The sequence below is a fragment of the Phalacrocorax aristotelis genome, chromosome 2 (genome assembly GCF_949628215.1).
Source record: "Phalacrocorax aristotelis chromosome 2, bGulAri2.1, whole genome shotgun sequence".
Lineage (NCBI taxonomy): Eukaryota > Metazoa > Chordata > Aves > Suliformes > Phalacrocoracidae > Phalacrocorax > Phalacrocorax aristotelis.
The window spans coordinates 25,867,179-25,880,409 of record NC_134277.1 but is presented as its reverse complement, the minus strand read 5'-3'; the positions used below and the strand labels follow the sequence as shown (position 1 = coordinate 25,880,409).

Genomic DNA, 13,231 nt, shown 5'->3' with positions numbered 1-13,231 from the left:
GAGGATGAACAAGGATGAACAAGGATGTCATGGATGAACAAGGAGCACCTGACAAAACTCAAACATAAAAAGGAAGTGTAGAAGTGATGGAAACAGAGTTGGATTTCTAAGGAGGAATATGGACACACTGTCCAAGTGTGCTGGTATGGGGCTAGGAAAGCCAAAGCCCACCTGGAGTTGAGTCTGACAAGGGACATGAAGGGCAACAAGAAAGGCTTTTACAGTTATACCAGAAGAGAGAGAGAAAATCTGGAGAAAGGAAGACTTCCCCTTGGTTGAGGAGGACTGGGTTAGAGATCATTTAGGCAATCTGGATCCTCGCAAACCCATGGGCCCCAATGGGGTTTATCAATGAGTGCTGAGGTAGTTGACGGATGCTGTCACTAAGCCACTGTCCATCATCTTTGAAAGGTCATGGAGGACAGGTGAGATGCCTGAGGACTGGAGGAAAGCAAATGCCACTCTAGTCATCAAAAAGGGCAAGAAGGAGGACCTAGGGAACTATAGGCCAGTCAGCCTCACCTCCATCCCCAGAAAGGTGATGGAACAGTTCATTCTGGAGGTCGTCTCCAGGCATGTAGAGGAAAAGAAGGTTATCAGAAGTAGTCAACATGGATTCACCAAGGGGAGATCATGCTTGAACAATGTGATAGCATTCTATGATGGTGTGACCGGGTGGGTTGATGAAAGGAGAGTGGTAGGTGTTGTTTATCTTGGTTTCAGACTCTAGCCAAGTTGCAATATTAGGGTGTGTCCCATTTTGGTGTAAATTAAAAGTCAATATGAATTTTGGTACTGTCAGATCCCAAGTGAAACAGAACAGGCTGTCCCAAGTTGACATTTGCAGGGTCTCTCCAACAGACAATGGTAAAGCAAACTTCAATTATAGCCAACCCTCATGTTTTCATAACATGCAAAATATTTATCTTCTGTACATGTGTGGAGAAGTAGATGGCGTGGACAACATACACAGTAGAAAAAGTCCCCTTCTATTTGCCACTACTTGTTCTCATGGATCTGAAGCATCAAAGTCCTACTGTTCTAAAAGTCTAGGTGTTGCACATGGGAGGAACATAGAGCTATAAACTTCTACCAGAAGTTTCTGCTGCTGCAGCTGCAAGAAGGCAGCATCAGGAAGGTAGTACAATTTGACATGAGGATACTGGAAATTTGCCATAGTATGGGTTTGCAGGAGCCAGGAAAAATCAGAGAAGCTCTGAGCAGAGACTTTAAAGAGCAATGGATGATCAGCTTCTTAACCTAGTTATGCCTCATATCCTGTGCACAGTTTTGCAAGGTGGCCTTCCAGTACAGTCTTTTTGTAAACCTGAAGCTGTAAAAGCCTTGGGAAACATATAATCTTGCACTAATAGATAGCTATGTTGATGCAGTCATAATGCATTAAAATAATTAATGCATTTAAATAAAACGTCACAATTCCAAAGATGCTGTATCAAACAGTTTTATTTTAAGGAAAGAAAGCAAACACATTTCTGTAGCCTTCTATGGCCCCACTAGGCCACTCTGGCATCCCAGCACAATCCCTATTTTGTTGTTATTTTAGTCATAACGACTTGGGCGCCAGGCAATCTCTGTCCACACCTGGGTCATCTGCTCCCTGACTTGTGTACAAGAGTTGTGGCCAGAATGTAAAGTATTGACCAAAGGCAATCATCTTGATCATATAAACAGTTATCCAAGAGGGAGACCCTTTGAGCTCTCCCAGGCTACCTGTATCTCCCGCTGGGCTGTGATGCCTCTCAGGGTAGATTTCACAAGGATTGAAGGATCGTCTGCTGACGATTCTGCAAGGACTCGAAGGCCTGACTTTGCGAGGTTTGCTGGCCATGCACTGATGAATGCCGGCACACAAAAGTGAGTAATTTATGAAATTCATGAATAGGGAAATTTTATTCACAGGTGTGTGTGTGCACACGCGCAATTTGACTATTTTATATATATTACCCCTATTCACATAAAACTTTGACCAAGTCTGAGACTAAGATCGGACCCAGATGCACCTAGACTTCTCTCTGAAAGAAGTTTAGAAAGCAAAGGGGTCTATTCTGAACCTCGTGACTCAATGGGAGGGTCTTCCTTATCCCCTGCATCCACAATCCATCTGAATCATTCTAACTTGAGTATACCTCAATTTTCCTTTGTGCAGTTTTTCTATGTAAGTAATAGAGTGAACCTTGCCATTCTTGAATCTTTAACTAAGTCACTGCTGAGTGTAAAAAAAAATTTCATCAAATTGCTGTTTTAAGTTGGCTAATGCTGTTAAGAATTATACAACCTAATACTGTAATCTATCTCAAAAATATTAATAAATATTAAATTGCTAACTAAAGCTGTGTAAGAAATCATATTCCTGACAATTTGGTATAGTGGGCAGGATACACAACATTGTATTTGTGACAATTTGGTGTGGTTGGCCATATTCACAAACCTGCATTTGCGACAACTGGGGAACAGTTTGCCCAATGGTGATCTCACAAGACTCATACAGCAGGTATCTAGGACTCATGTATCAGTAAATGACAGCTTGCTGACAAATGAAGACAAGTCTGTCTTCATTTGCATACATAAAGTCCGGAAAAAAAAAATAGTACAAATTTTGAGACATATTCAACTTGAAAACAATCTTAGAGGTTGTAGCAGTGTGGTTATGTGAAAAAAGAGCTTGACAGTAGAATTTAAAAAATGTTTCTATCCTTTTTAGCATATCTGATTTCTTTAGAAGGTTAGATAATGAAATCTATGAATATGAAGGATGCATGCTAACTTTAGCTAATCTCTCTGATTACAATTCTACACTAGTTTGTCTTAAGGTATGAGCGTTTTCCTTCTCCAAAAGACAGATTTAGAGTTGTTAAATTCTGTAGGGAATAGGTGAATAACAGGATATATGAATTATTTACTTATCTACATTAAAATGTTCTAGTACATAAAATCATGTGAAAATATGTATCATGTATATCTTCACCTCTGCACTTTGAGATACAGGGCTAGATTAAGATCTTACTGTGTTTTTATTTTGGGTATGAAACTCCATTCATTTCTGGGAGTTACTCCAGGCTTATCTCCAGAACAAAAACAGATGCAAGTTCAAACCATAAAGAAGATTTGGATTTATTGATAATATTCATTATTTTAATGGTTTGGCTGCTTGGAACTTTTTTTTTAGTTGAGAACTTCTCTTATGGGAATAGCAAGAACTAGTTGTAGGCTTTCTATGAGTAAGCATATGTCCTACCAAGAATAAATGTAATTTGTCTGAAAGGCATGCAGAAAGCCCTTGTCATTACACTGGCATATAGAACATGTTCCAACTGCAGTGAATAGAACAGAAAAAAAACCCACCAGAATTTCTCAGAAAAAAGTCATTTATGGCTTAATTCAAGGACTTCACTATAGCATCAAGGTTCTTGCCCTGGAAAGCAAAATAAGTGGATTTACCAGAAGTATTATATTCTTGGGGAAGGAGCAGGTTTAAAATCAGAATGTTTAGACACATGACAATAACCCTACTCTGCAAATACAAAAGTAAGGACTAGTTTGGGCTACCAAAAATTCTACATCACAAATAGAATTCCTCACTTTATTCTAATCCTGTGTGACAAGAACTGGTGGAATGAATTAAAAGGGTGATACAATACAGGGCACAGTTTGACATGGTTATTAAACATCCAAGCCTGATGCATGTGCTATAAAATAGTGTTAGGAATTGGGGATATGTGCAAAATAACTAGAAAAGAGCTTTATTTGCAGAAATAATGTGGTTTTTTGAGATATAAAATATCCACTTGTAAACTCATAGGTTTTACCGTTTTGCAGGCAATAATAATTCATTCTGTATTGTTTTCTGAATAAGGCCATAGCTTTCCACTCAACAAAATCACTTTCTATAAAATGAAAATTTTGCTTCTTTTATGGCTTCATATTGCATTATTCACCTGTTAGTGAACCCTATCATATCAGAGAAGTGATGGAGGGCATAGACAGGTATTGAAAAAAACCCTCATCCTAGGAATCATTCTTCTCCTTTAATATTTATATTCCAGTAATGCTCAAAGACTTTGTTGTTGTTTGTGAGATACAAATACGGTGATATAAATGGACTCTTTTCAATGTGCTTTCAATCAAAGAATCAAAATGAAATAAGCAGGAAGACTTAAAAAAGAATATTTAAAAAAGGATAATAGCTTGCAGATCTTGTAAGAAGGTTGCTCTTTACTCTCAGTTCTGACTTCATATTTTAAGGGGTCTCTGCAGCAGATGGAGTACACCTCTTCAGCATCCTAAGCAAGGGTAAGACTATAAGAGATCAGAGAATTAAGGCTGATCTGGAAAGAATCAAGGCCACATAGCACATAATCTAGGTTCCTCATAATGATTATTATTCCAAGTTAACTGTCAATTTAATAGGCAATAAATCTAGTTGATCAATGTATGGAATGCTTCCCACATGGAAAAAGATTTTTTCAGATTAGACAACAAGCTGATAGGATAATGCCACACCATAAGCCCAGAAAAAAAAGTCCTGAGTGATTACCAAATAATTTACAGCTAGTTTTGCACAGCTGTCTGAGAGAAAAATGACTGGGGAGAGGGGGAGGAAGCAACCCAAATATCTGATGACATATAAATATGAGAACTAGAGAGCAAAAGAAATTAGGTTAACCTTCAAATGACTGTGCGAGGTAGAATCAAATCTGTACAGCTGCCTTCATTTTAGTAAGTAGTGAAACTGGAAAAGGATGTTTTTAAGGTAAACTACTACATTTTGCAAAGGGAGGACTAGACGGAGTGCGAAAGGGGCTTTTTTCAGCAATGGTCTCGGTCTGGGGTCTGCAGAGAACTTTGAAATTGTTTGCAAAAGGTGCCTGTGGAAACCAAGCTCATAAATATTCTATAGTAATCCACATGTGTTAATTTTCACTTGGGTTTCCACTTATCTGAGTGAATTAGTAAAGGGGCCACAAATCAAAAAATTTGAAAACCACTGGGCTGTGGGCTAACCTCTGTCCTTGGATATGCACCCAACTCTCTTCACAGGCCCTGGGAATGGCTCTCGTGGCTGAAGAATTGGCCCTATTCATCCAAAAGTCATTAAGAAAGAAAAGTCGTCCCTGGCTGAATACTGAGCAGGCGTAGGTATATGTCAGATAATGGACAGCCCCAGAGTACACAGAGGCTGTAATTCACCCATGGGGTCCTGGCGAGTGCATGTGCTTTAACTGCACAGCAGCTTGAATTCAGCCTTGTGTTTGCACCACAGCCATCTGGTGCTATTTAAAATATATACTTTTCAACTTTGACCTTTTAATCTTTCTGGTTTGAAAACATACACCAGTTCAAAGGTTACCTCTCTTAACCCTGAGCAATTCCCTTTCAGAAACAGCACTGAGGGTTTATTATTATCATCACTTTTACTGGTGTTAATGAAGGGGTAATTCTCTACTGTGGTTTGTACACACGTTTTGAAATAAACCAAAACACAATTGTTATACATTTAAAACCACATTTTCCACAAGTGCCATGATTTTTAGGTGCCTCCATTCTAGGAAATTTGAAACGAACTTCTTTCTCAGAGGCCTAATTATCAGATGGGCTGAGCACTTAAAACCTCTCCACTGCCCCTAAAATACCAGAATCAGAGGCGCCCGGGAGTGGAACTAACGATTTAAAACCTTGGCCATACATGGTCATGCAGATGCACACAAATCACTCTGTGAGACTATGTTCTGTTCTGTCTGTGACAACAGAAACACATAAAGTCACCCCAAACATGCTTTCCACCCCCAGGACTGAGATGCGCATGTCAGTCCATTTCCTTCCCACAGCCAGCAGTCAGAGTTTCCTTATCTTTCCTGTAAGGAAAGGTGGTATAAGGAACCTAAGCACCTTTGTCTGGAGAGTATTGAGAGAGCCTGTAGGTAAGCATGGTGCAGTGATACCTATTTTTTTCAGTGTCCAAGAAGTATCCTTGACAACCAGTTTCTCTTCTTTTTACCTCATTACTTGTACTGAATGTCTCCCAGACAGTTTAATACTGCATGAAGCTTTGTGTCAGGCAGACCAAGGCATTCCCACTAGGGACCCCTCTTCTGGACCTGGTCTGTATGGAATTTGAACTTTTATTTTAAAAGAATGCAAATTTCTAATATTACTTGAAGGGAAACTGTTTCCTGAACCAATCTCAGAAAAAAGCAAACTCAACAGAGAGGTAATTGGCTCTGTAGGTACCATTTGAAAGAGCTCAGACCTAGGCCTCCTGTGTTACCCTCAAATTTAGGTTTGGATTTCCACAACTGCAATATCTGTTACTGATTATTTTAACAGGGCTCCAGATCCCCTGGGACTGAGGGTGAAGTATGAGAAGCATACTTCTTATTTGTCCCCAGTTTTGAGCCTAGGGTTTGAGTTTTTCTATCAAGTTAAATTAATTCTTGTTTCTACCCAACTTGATTCACACATAGTCATTTCAACATCAACTTAAAAATTATATTGAAAAACCTGGGGTGGGGGCTGTCACTTTACCATTGCACAGCAGATTTTAAGTGTCACACAGAGAATATGAGAGGAACCGATTCTCTCCCTTACATTAAAAAAAATATATTGGAACTCCTAAAAAGGATTTACACATATTGCTTCAGGCTGCTAGCCACTCGCCTACAGGTGGGTGGTGTTTGTTTAATAGCTGAAATACTTTTTGACTTGACTTTCTGTTTTTCTTTTTTCCCAGGTGATTGGTTCTGGTGTTTTTAGAACTGTCTACTGCATCCTGAACATTTTCCATGCGTCAGTGACTGGGAACATTTTAAGCTGGCGTCAAAGATAGAGTCTGTGGGGAAGCCTGCACACAAATAACACTTCTTCATTGTTCTTGCTCAGCAGTGATCATGCCTTTTGCGAGCTGCTTCACCCATTGCAGCAGAAGAGTAAACTAAAAATAATCAATCAGATAATTTTTTTCCTAAGGAATCCATATTCTTATTTTCAGAGCCAATGTACCACTGGATGACAGAAAGAGAAAGTGCCCAACTCCATTAGCACCAGCCACCCAGCAGAGCCCGACTTGGCAGGCGTGTGATAACAGCAGTGTAAGGAAGCATAGGAGAGGCCACACAGGAAGATTATATAAATGAGAACCACAGTTGTAGATGAATAGTGGAATACAATGAAATGGGCTAGAGGATACTGGATGTCCTTTAGCATAAGGAAACAATCTAATTTCTGTAAGCGTTTACTGAGGAAAAAAATGCCTTGACATCAGCATATGTAGACCACAATCTACAAGAGCGACATAAAAAAATAGCTTCAAATCTTGAAGTAGTCTCCTAAGCAGAGACACTTATGAAAAAAGGGTCACCTTTGAAAACGCAGTGGCTGATACCTCCCATTGGAGTCCAACCTTACACACCTTATTTTATCATATTTAGCTGTGAGGTAGGAGGGGAAGGTGAACATTAGGGTGTTGTACACTGTGAGCTTACAGATTTGGTCAGGGTCATTAAAATTTTGAAGGGTGTCTTCACAGGCCAGAAGGGAAACAAAAGTGTGATAATCTGTCTCTGAAGAGGCACTGGAAGCTGCATTTGCCAGGTCTTTGTGAGTGACCTAGGCCTATATCCATCCCATCAAACTGGAGCTGAAGGCATCACAACAACTGTGGGAACTACCTCAGCTACTCATGCATGCTTTGCTGTGCAGTATCTGCCAGAAGCTCCAGCCATGGCCCCAGGCTACAAAGAGCTGCAGAAGGCAAGGAACCAAATGCTGATTTTTGTCAGTGATTTACTCCCTCTGCATTTGGTCTGGGTAAGAAATGGTAGGAAAGGAAAGGGGAAAGCAAAGCAAAGTAATAGGGAAAGATACTGAGACTACAGGTACTCTTGACCTTGCCTATATAGAAGCTAGAAGGAAGACAGTCATCTAGAAGTGTGCAAAAGATGGAATTTACTCATGAAGACAAGGTAAAGAAAGAAGCTAAAAGTCCAGAGGGAATACGATATTTAGTGAAAAACCATCTAAAAAAGAAGTTCCCTTAGGAAACAGTTAATTGCTGCATTCAGAAGACTTTGGCTATCTCTAGGAGCTCTCATAGCTGCTACCTCTTGGACCACAAATGGGTAAATTCCACTTACTGGCTGTGTAGGAAATCCGAGGTGTCAAAAACAAGAAATTCACATAGCAACCAGATTTTGAACAGGAAAAGAGTGTAAGTCCCCACAAAAAGCTCATTGTGGATGTTTTTTATGGAGAAGGAAAGAGAGTGTAACTTTCAGGCCTTCAAGCAAAGGCCAGGGAATTTCAGCAATGTTACACCTGGGTCCTGGAGGGAGACCTAAGTTGAAGCTAACAGAAATTGAGAAAATCCTCTCTCTCCCTGTAAATGTGCATACAATTATAAGTTAGGATTCATAATTTTCAAAAATAGCTTCTTCTCTGATGAAAGGAAGGTCCTGTGTTGAGTGTCCTGTATATCCTCTATAAATTTTTTTCTGAAAAAGTCTCTACTGCCTGTATTTGTACACTTTGGAAACAAGATACTTCTGCTTGTCCTCACTTTTGAATTCTGAGCTGGAAATCCTGTTTACCAAGTTACCACTTGCCTGGGTAAAAAGTTTCTTTGCTAGCTCTTTACTCCTGGGACACACAGAGCTCTGAGGAAAAAGAATAATTTGCAACACATAATTTATTTGGCAAGGTTAGCCTTTTGCTCTTTTTTCCATGAGCGCAGCAGCAGCATGGTTTCTTGAATGTACTCATTATTCCAATATAGTCTCTGAATAAACAGCCGAACACTCTGTACTGTCAGATGTTGCCATGACATGTTGACTGGTGATGCATCTCTCCGAAGGCTTGGCTGATCACGCTGAGGTTGAGAACATTTATGCAGAGAAAATACCCCGCTGTGGATTGTAATTTGCCTCTGAGTCCCTCTCCCCCCATTCTAAAAGGCTGATCTGTGTGATTATAAAGGCTAAACTGAGATGCAGGTGGTGTGAGGGGGGCATCAAAGAAAAGCCTACTATTCTGCAGTTCTGTAGTGTCTGATAGGAAAAGCAGTTTCATACCAAGGATGTTTTTCTCTATTTCATTATTCAGAAGGAATTTATGGAGATAGCTGAAGAGGAGGGAGGAAAAGCAACTGAGTTTGGTCTATCCCAGTGCCTGACTGACTTGCTCAGGGTTGTGGTGGTGTTTTCTACCTAGACAAGACTTCCTTGTCTGTCTGCATCTCAAGTCAAGCTGCTGTGGCACTAGTCCAGGGTGGGGAGAATCTGCTGAGGATCTCTTTGAGCAGTGCAAGCAGAGCTGGGAGGGCCAGGGCATGTGGGAAGAGTTGGCAGGGTGAGAGGGAATGAGGTATCCCCATCTGCACAAGGCACAGGAAGCAGTTGGTGGGAGAGAGGAACCAAGTTGAGGCCAGTTCTTTGTTTAGAAAAGGGTGGAAAAATGCACGTATTTCCTTATCTAACACCTATGCCATGCAAGCACAGAAGACTGTGCATGAGACTGTTGTGGTGGAAACACACTGGCAGCCTCAGTTTCTATCACAGCTCTGCTCAGTCACTTTGACTTGGACAAAAAAAAACATCAAATACATGTGGGACATTCCACAGTTGGAAGATGTCATCTGCCTGAGCGTACGATGCAAAATCGACAGTAAGGTAGATGCATGAACACAAGTTGATTTAAGCTGGCAGTGCTTTAACTTCACTGTTCTGTAGGCAAATACACATCCTGCATCACAAACTGAATTTGGAAAAAGTTGTAGATAGCTTATTTGTGCACAGAAACTATAGTATTTTGTCCTTTTATGAGATGTATAATAATGCATCGTTTCCCTTGCTAGCTAATAGTCAAAGGCAGGTCTTAACTTTGGTAAAAGTGAGAGATGCTACCAGAACTCAGATTGAATTTGGCACATCAATTGCTATAACCTCAAATCATCAAATGATGGTTATCAGTGTTCACACTGGGTCTGGATCTGAAAAGCACCAAGTAGTTGCAACTTAGAGGGGCTTCCCACAGGGTAGTTGCAATTTTTCTCATCTCTCACAACTGGGTCCCATCACAATAGGAAGTCTTGGAAGGAAGGGAAGGGTTGGTTATACCACTGCCTGCTTCCATTCCTCAAGTGAAACTCCTGCGTAATATAAACAGCTCTCTGTATCAACCACAAGGATTGCAGAGGGTGCAGATTTAAAAAAAAAAACAACAACTCCTCCTGAGACATCTTGATTGCAGATGTTATTAAATGATTCTCTGGTGCTGGAAATATTCATCCTGGCTACATGTTGATCATAGAATACATTCCGTTCTCATGGTTTTCCGACTCAAAGAATGGAAGAAATGCCTCAGAATGTAACGAGGGAGAAAAATACTCTGTATGTGGTGATAGTTCTCCCTATCTTTTGGTCTGGGAGTCAGATTCCTGCCTGAGGGGGCCTGTGCGAGGGACGGTGAAAGTAATTATCCTGTCAGCTTAAATATGATTTTCTTCTACGTGTCTGTTTCTCATGATGTCAGTTGATTAACCTGTCAGTCATCTTTGCATGGCATGTGGCCACATGATGTCATGTGCTGAGGCACATGGTTTATTATGCTAGTCTAACGTAAAATTGAAAAAGGCTCCAATGTAAACCTTATTTCTTCACCTACATTTTGTATTTTTCTTTTGCTTCAGTCTTACATGCTCCTTCTTTTCTTGACTCCTCCTCATCTTACGTAACTTCTTTTTTCTCTTCCCTGACTCATTTTTTCCTTTAATTTGCTATCTTGTTTCATCTCACTTTTTCTTTTTCTCTCCCACACCGTAGTTATGCTCCACCCTTCTTGCATTCCTCCAACCCATCTCCTCATTGTTTGCACATCACGGCAGACCACAGCGACCATTTTGCCTTTGCCTTCTTTACTACATGGTGCTCCTCTCAGTCCTCCTAAGATGGATGTGAGCCATTCTGAAAAAGGAAAAAAAAAAATTGAAAACCACACATCTTCACCTTAACTGCCCTGGATATCTCAGAAAAACTGGGGGCAATCTAGACACTGATATAGGTTACATGTAAACCTTCCCTGTACAAAACTTCTGTGAGTTTTACTCTTTTCTCAGTGGTTCCAGGACTTCATTGTAAAGGATTTCACTTGAATATCCCCAAATGGCAGTAAAGTCTGCTTTATTTGTTACCTCATTCTTCTCCCTGATTTGGTATTAGAGCACTGAATCTCAAACAGGCGTCATGGCCATTTAATTTGGGGAAGAACATCTTAGCTAGAGCCTAGCTGGATGGGAGGAGGATTAAAGATGAAGGCTTAGCATGAGAAAGGTTGAAAGACACTAGGGCAGCCATCATGTTCCTTTAACTGAAACCAAAATATGTATCATATGTATTTTGTTAGCTTGGGATGCAGGGATTGTAAAAATTATACAATAAATTATTCCACCTGTATCTGCCTTGAGGCCCATGCCAAGCACAGGGTGGCCATGTCAGAGATTTGACATAAGGTGTTCCTATGTCAGAAATTCAAAAATCAGGTGCAGCACACATTAGCAAGCTGAGGATGGGATTGTGGGAATGCATTTCTCACACAGACTAAACCTGTTCTTCAAATTTCACATGGGCAATGTGCTTTCCCATCCAGGTGGAGGACAGTTATGTATGAATTCTGCTCTCAGTGACCAGGAGTGGAGACATAAAAAGAACTATTCAATGTCTCTGGTTACAGAGATAAGTGAAAGAGTCATTGGCAATAACTCTGTAGTAATAGCAGCAGTAAGTACTGGGCATGATTTGAATCTCTTGATAGTGATACCAGGATGCCAGAATATTTATCAAGCCATTAGGAGAGGCTGTGCCTAGCTGATAAGATGACTACAACTGATGAAGTCCACCTGAAGACTCTGATGATGCTGGGACAGATTTGCTGCCAACAACAGTGGTTGGCAGGGAACACTGCCCTTAAGAGCGGCATGTACTGTTTGTCAGCAAAATTATACAATCTCCTGCCTGCGGCAAGCTTGTGGAATCTTTAATAGACAGAGTTAAGAAACATCCTGATGTATACATTCCTTATGGCTGGGGAACCAAGAACAGCCTGCCCTGTCGAGAAATGGTTTCACTGAGTTGGTGACAGTGGGGAGGGTGAGGGCGAGAGAAAACCAGTTCCAAGAGAGATTAATCTGGTGCCTCATTTTAAACTGTCTCTATATCAAACTCAGCCAAATTTGTGATGGTTCTGTCCTTGGAAGATTAAATTGCCCAATTTATATCACTTAATGTCTCTTAGTGTCATCAAATCAAAAGAACGCTCCGTCATTTTGACTTGAACTAGATTGGGAACAGATTTTTCGCTATAATCATCTGTTAGCAACATGAATGAGGAAGGATTTGTCTCTGCTTTTCTGATGTTCAGTCAGCACATACACTGTATCATGGATAAGATCAGGTGCTAGCACTTGAATTTAAGTTGAGAAGTGTTTTTTCTTTCTGTGGTTTTTGTTAGTCAAGGCTTTAATAATTGTACAAAGATTTTATTACCTACTTTGTCTCAATTGCTTATCATCTGCCCAGGTAAATCACCGAAGTTAACACTGGCATTTCTTTTTCCTTCTTGTTTTATTGTGGAAGCTCCTCTGCTGCTGATCAGAACCCTCTGGAACATGGAAGCTGTGGTGTGGCCATCAGGCTATGCAAGTTCAAAATACATTTTCTGTATTTCTGTGTCTTTCTGTGTGTAGAGGTATAGACAGAGAGCTCAACATAAACAGACAAGTTTTCCCTAAAGAAGTTTTAAAGAGCATAACCATAAAGGATTTATAAATTAAAAGGCTTTGTGCTGTTTACTTCCAATAAACAGAAAACAGTAGAATGAAAGAAGGAATGGAGAACCAACTTGTTTTGCTGTTCACAATGAATTAAGTGTATAAATCCTTAACAATGAATAAACATTATTGACAGAGAAAAGTAAATATGTCTTAAATTTTTTCTGGCTTTTAAAACAAAGAATATCAATACCAAAATTGTGTTTTCAAATGTGTTTTGAATTTGACAGTGTCTCTTTGACATTTATAAAGTATAGTGATGAGTATGTAATTAAAGTTCTTTGCTTCTTTGTCAGTGTTGCATTCTCAGTCCTCCCAATTTCCTTTGAGCTGGAGAGTGGCTGAACAAAGGAGGAAGGCTTGCCAGTGACTGGCCTGTTCCCATGCATACCATGC

General features: G+C 40.2%; 1 long non-coding RNA gene across 7 annotated transcripts in view; it reads left to right on the top strand.

Moving 5' to 3' along the window:
* Positions 1-12,931, top strand: part of LOC142052552 (uncharacterized) — an 85,943-nt gene extending 73,012 nt beyond the window's left edge. For all 7 annotated transcript variants that reach the window (XR_012658881.1, XR_012658875.1, XR_012658877.1 and 4 more), the window contains one exon: positions 6,749-12,931. This is a non-coding gene — a long non-coding RNA (uncharacterized LOC142052552). The remainder of the gene's footprint in view (positions 1-6,748) is intronic.
* The last annotated feature ends 300 nt before the right edge of the window (positions 12,932-13,231 follow it).